Source organism: Manacus vitellinus, unplaced genomic scaffold (genome assembly GCF_001715985.3).
Source record: "Manacus vitellinus isolate BGI_N305 unplaced genomic scaffold, ASM171598v3 scaffold_83_pilon, whole genome shotgun sequence".
Lineage (NCBI taxonomy): Eukaryota > Metazoa > Chordata > Aves > Passeriformes > Pipridae > Manacus > Manacus vitellinus.
The window spans coordinates 594,248-600,530 of NW_021940836.1; positions in this window are offsets into that span (position 1 = coordinate 594,248).

Here is a 6,283-nt window from a genome sequence, read left to right on the forward strand (position 1 = left end):
CTCCCTTTAGGGCAACTCACCCCCTAAGGGAGTGCAGAGGATTTGCCTACTTCTAAGGTAGGTTAGATGAACCATCACCTCAGCATGAAAGAAAGTAAAGTCTGCACTATGGCAGTGACATACATGATTTTTTGACCACTTTGCTCAGGAGTTCAGTGCTATATGCACCTGACTTGGGACTCTTCCCAGTCAGCCTTGCATGGTAAAATGGTGCTAGTAATAGGAAAGACCAATGTTCATGAGGATGGGGAATAGTGTTTGGAGAGGATGAATGATTGAACTAACACTTGAAAACATTCAATATGAGTTGGTTACTGCCAGAGCAGAGCACAAGTTGGATTTCCATTGCAGAGCAGTAGAGTGCTAGGGGCGCAGGGAGTTCTGTGAGAATAGAAGGAGTGGGATAAAAAAATTGCTGAGGGTTTTAATACTTGATAGCCTAAGGCTACACAAGAAAGAAAAGAAGCTATTGCAGGTGCAGAGATTCTGGACAGTCAGATGAAGCTGGAGAGCACAAGCTATGTGAGCAAACTGAAGTTTCAATGGGCCACTGTATTCCCCACATAAAACTCTTCTGGAATACAGGAATGGCTCTTTTCTTTGAGGAAGTACAGTTCCTTTTGCACAGTAGTTCATGCAACAAATACTTCTGCTGGGTATTAATTAGGGATACGGCCTTACCAATTGGCTAGTAATAAGACCAGGACAAATTGAATATGGTCCAGCTCATGGTAAGGGTTCAAAAATGTACCTGAAACCTACAGAGCTGGGTTGCATGGCTACTGCCATTTCTTACATTGGAAAATACAAAGCCAGGCACAGAATCAACCAGAAGCTGCTACTGCTTCTGCAGCATGAAAAGAAAGTATGTGTGGGATGTACTAAACTGGGATCCAGCTCCTAACTCCAAGGATTAGACCAGTCCAAAAGCAATCTCATGACCAGTTTGGGATTAATTAGTGTGTTTGAATGTCCCATGGTTTGAAATAAACATACATATGCAACTGTGAAACAGAGGAAAATATCCCATAAAAACTAAAGCGTAACCAAGGGATTAATCTTAAACTACCTTGTAAAGAAGAATTTTCCACACACGCAACAAATTGCTTTTTGAAACAGAGCTTCCTGAAATTCCCACAGCACCTAAAACAACTAAGAGAGTTGTGAGCTGCACAACAGCTTAAACTGCTCAGGGAAGAAACAGGGTGGAAATACAGAAGAATCTCATTTGTACTGTAGAAGAGAGGAAGAAAGTTAGAGATTTCTGGCAATGGAGATGTATATTTTCAGCTGTGCTTAAAGGTGTCCCAGAATGCTCACATAGGAGAGAGGGTCAAGGTTGTGTCAAATAGCAGCAGCTTCAGAGGGGAGGAACGTGGCTGTCACTGTGCTGTGGAAGGGTATATGGGTAAGTCAGGTACCTTCCAAACCTCTGCCTTTGAATCCTTTTAAGCTACTTTCATCTGATTCATGTCTGTGCCGAGGTGAAGAGGAATGTTCCATATGGAAGTATTCTGTTGGAAGCCTTTCCCTGCTGAGACAAGAATGTCTTGTTGACTATGGTAGCTACAGAACATACAGAGTTTGGAATGGAGCTACCCAAGCCTGTCCAAGTTGCAGCACCTTTTGGTGACTGTCACTCTGATGACCTCAGCTATTCTGCGGAGCTGAAGTAGCCTCCCTCGGTGGTAAAGAAGTTCAAAGTTGAAAAAAAAACCAACCATGATAGTCTCTAGTCTGTGGTGTGGCCTCATATAAAATATATATCATAATGACAAAGGGGAGCACATTAGGCCAAATATCAGTCAAAATTAAAGAAGCTGTGCACGCTTGCAGGCTCCATTCTTCAGGCTAGGTAAGTGGTCCCAAAACCTAACTATAGCAGGGCAGTAATGAAGTATTTCTGTATTTATGACTTGCCTGTATTTTCCTGTTTTGGTTTTCATTTTGTTTTTTTTTTTTTTTATGGTCATGTAAATAGAAAACGTCAAAATATGTAAAGTCCCGGGAATGTCTTTGCATAAAGCTTCACGTTTTTCAGTGAAGAAATTATATTGATAAGACTTTCATTTAGGAATTAATCTCTTTCCAGGTTCCCAGTATAAGCATGTCTGAGACCCCTTTAAAGTGGCTTGATATTAAAAACTGAGTTTCATCAATTCCTTGCATCAACAACAGAATGGGGTCACCAAAGAGGACTGGACCCTGTGCCAAAATCCCAGGATCCCCCCATGATTCAGTAAAACACAGTTACATCTAGATTATTTATTGTTTCTGAGGCTATGCAAAAGGTTTTAGCTATGGTGATTCTCCTCTTTCTTCACCCTTAAAACTTCTTTTTAAAATGGTTACCTTTTTTCACCTGGATGCTGAATTAGGGGAAACTGACATCTCTGCCTGGTAGTCAACCATCTGTCAGTACCTGGCCCCCTGGGCTGAGCTGGCCACAAGAACATCATCCTGACAGAACCAGCTGCTGACATACACCACATGGACAACCCAGAGAGTCTGCTTTCCATCTGGAACGAGATGATGAATGCAATAGCCAGGCCAGCAGCTATTCCAGCCACTTTTCCAAGGCCAGAAAACATGGTGGCGGATGTCCAGATATCTCATGACAAGTATAATAACTAGGACATTTTGTCATTATCTGTGATGAATATTCATAAGGGAAATACACAAGGCAGTAACATTCTCATAAGACCATGCAGATCCTCAAAACAGCAGATTAATTCCACCATATTCAAGAAGGTTACTTGAGAGAGAAAGAATCTTTTGTGAATTTCAAACACTTGTACACAAAAATAACATATTCTGCTGCTAATTTGACACCATCCAAGGATAAAACACAATGAAGGGAAACAGGCCGCCCACCAAATAACATGTGTACTGTGTCTTATTACTGGGAATCAATTTATGCTAATTGCAACAGAAAGAAGGGAAACACAGCTAGTTGTTTTAGGCAGGACAAATGAGATTTTGAAACTTAAATTAAGGCATGTAACAGACACACAGGCATTCTGTTATGTAATAAGACCCTGATGTTAGCACGCATAGCCATTACATCAGTGGGGAAATGGGGGCAATGGTAGGGGAACAGTTTATTGTAAGCAGCATTTTGCTATCTGTCATTTGAGAAATATGTTGTTTAAAGACAATTCTCTAGGCCATGTGGAACTGAAGTTTGTTATGGATGGTAAGGAGGCTCCTAAAGGCCAAGCCTCAGTATTATTTTCAGTCAGTCTTCATTCAAGTATTGCACTTTTCTCATTAGGATTGGCAGGTACTTCAGCTCTACTTGACTACAGCACTAGAGGTGTTTTCTACCACTTGAATTGATAAATTCATCAGCTGCCCAGGCCACCACTCTGTCAATAATCCACAGCTCTAGCAGCTTAACTCATGTGGTGTAGCTGCTGTTGGTCAAGTAGGACTGACTCAAGAGAGGCTGGCTCGAATGTAAACATTGGCACATGTTGCCCAGAGTGGTAATAGATGCCTCATCCCTTGAAACATTCAAGATCAGGTCAGGCTCTGAGAAACCTGATCTGTTTGAAGATGTCCCTGCTGATTGCAAGGAGGTTGGACTAGATGACCTTTAAAGTCCCTTTCAACCCAAGCAGTTTCATGATTCCCCGACAAATAGGTGCTGTGTCTCTATGCAGCACTCACTCCTCCCAGCGTATCTTTATGTAAGAAGGGTTTTTTCAGACTAATCGATCATTACACCTGGCCACATGTGGCTCTGAATCTAACAACATAGTTGCAATCTGTCAGTGATTCTGCAACAACTGTGTTCAGATTACATATCAGATCCTTCTGGATTGATTTACACGGCTCCTTCTCTCGAGGTAACCAGCCCTCTGCACAGATACCCACTGTGTGCCAGACAGCACTGTCCACCAGAGGCCACACTGGTAGAACCCAACACATAAAACTCTTCCAGCTTCCATCACACCTGCTGAAATCAGTTGAGTGTAGCACCATTTCAGAGATGTGAATGGCTCTGTATTCTCCCTGGGCTACTCTGGAGCAATAAGAAACCGGTGAAGACTCTGTTGGGCCTATTGAATCAGCACTGAAGGAAAAAGAACCAAAGATAGTAAAATCCTATGAAAAGCTACTGAAACATGACTTTTAAAGCTGATTACAGTAGTCAGCAATACTGAGGAACTCATGGAAGATATTAAGGAGTATGTTGTTTGTTTGTCTCTTCTGAAAAAAAAAAAAAAAAAGATTTTTTACGAACAGCATGAAAAACAGCAAAATTGGAATGGAAATGATGACAATTACAGTGAAGGAGTAATGATGACCATCAGAAGCAAGTTCTACCCAAAGCTGAAGTGAACCATAGAATAATATTTAATACTAAAGAGCTGCCTTACTAAAAATATTGACAAGAATCTGCCTACCCCAAAAAAATAAAATAAATCCCAGTTCATGTTTTGCTTTCTGGTACAGGAGACATTGTCATGGCACAGTGGAGGCTGGCTGCTCCCCGAGGGTCAGGCGGCCAGGAACCAGCTGGAGTAACACAGCCAGCAGGACAGGGACCTTGCCAGTGGGGGGCCGTCCCACAACACCTGAGTAAAGCAAGCAGGGCAGACCTGGCACAACATCCATGGTCAGCCAAGAGTCCAGATTGCTAGATAAGTCTTCAGAGATGAGACAGGTCTGAGATCAAGCAAGGAAATCAATCCTCAGGTCAGGGTCAGGTCCAGTGATGGGGACCAAGGTCAGACATAGTCCAGTGATTACCAGGAAGGCTCATCGTGATGATGCACATCTGAAATCAGGTGAAGAAGTCAGACCATGGATCAGGGTCTGGATCAACAGAGTCTGTGGCAAGACACAGGCATGGCTGTGACAAAGCTGGAGACAGGCATGTCCTCAAAATAACTCAGGCAGGAACTGATGGCCCAGGGCTGAACTGAAATGTGGCTCCTGGGGTTGTGTACAAGAGGAGTAGGTGGAATCCAGGTGGGGCTGCTCAAGGCCATTAAAGCCTTTTGTTCCACTCAGGACTCTGACACAAAATTTTGCAACTAAACATTTTAGTCCCCTGCCTTCAAGGTGAAAATCTGCTGCTTCTTTTGGAGTACTTCAGGAAAATTAATCTCTTTTTCTACTTTATTTATACCTGCTGTTTATCATGATTTTTTTATCATCACCATTTTTACCCCATGTATTTTCTCCAGAGCCAGAACTTAGATTACAGAGTTTCCAGAGAGAATTGGATAGGGTGTTTGGATCATTTTCATCAGCACAAACCACACAGTTATTTGGCTATATAAGGATGCAAACTGTCCTGGCAATAGCATCTTCCTCGCCAGGTCTGAAAATAAGAAATCACCACTGTCAACAGAAAATTCTACAGACAGATTTTAATTTCCACACCTTTCTCCACTCCTATAGCTGTGAGTATCTGCAAGGTCTGTAGTTGTGGCAAAATAATTTGGCCTTTTTGCTCTTGGCAGTGAGTAGTGGTGAGGAGTGAAAGGCATATAATACACACATTCAACTTAGATTGTGTTCAATATGTTTGATACTCCAGCAGAGGGGGTGGAAGCACATAATGAGCAGCGTTCACTTGTGACAAACACCTCAAAGTATGAGTTAATGTAAAGAGAATTAATTGTATTTTTCTGACTGTGTTGCTTCATCCCATGATCTTACCCAGACAGATTACCAAAACCATTTGTGGTTTACCTTCCCTAGTGGTTGGATACATAGTGGGTACCCATTCATGCATCATTTGGAGGCAGTGACAGAGATGGTAGATGTGCTGTGTCTCCAAGCCGATGGCCTTTGGAGTGCCACTTGTGATCTGGGTCACAATTAGCAGCAATCTGAACGGGATTTTCCTCCTCACAACCACTGAAGCCACCTGCAATCTCTGGTCTGTTTGTGTGGATGGGACTTCATTGGGCATTCCAAGAAATAAGGCCCACAATGAACTTGCACTAGAACTTAAAAAGAGGGGGATTCAAGATTACTTTGAAAATGGAGCACAACTAAAGGACTAGAAAGTATTTACTGCCCTGGAGGCACACCTGCAGGTAATCTGCAGACAAATTAGGCTTGCAAAAGATTTACAAACTGATTATTTTAATCCAGGGCAGCTTCTTTCCTTTTCCTCACTTTCTGCAACCACTGGTCTCCAACAGGGTGTGGGTGCCAGCTCATAGGATTTCACAAACCAACGTGAGTCAGTCCTGATCTGTCCATGAGACAGCACACTTCTACAGGAGACCCAGGGCTGCAGGGAAAAGTTTTGAAGTGA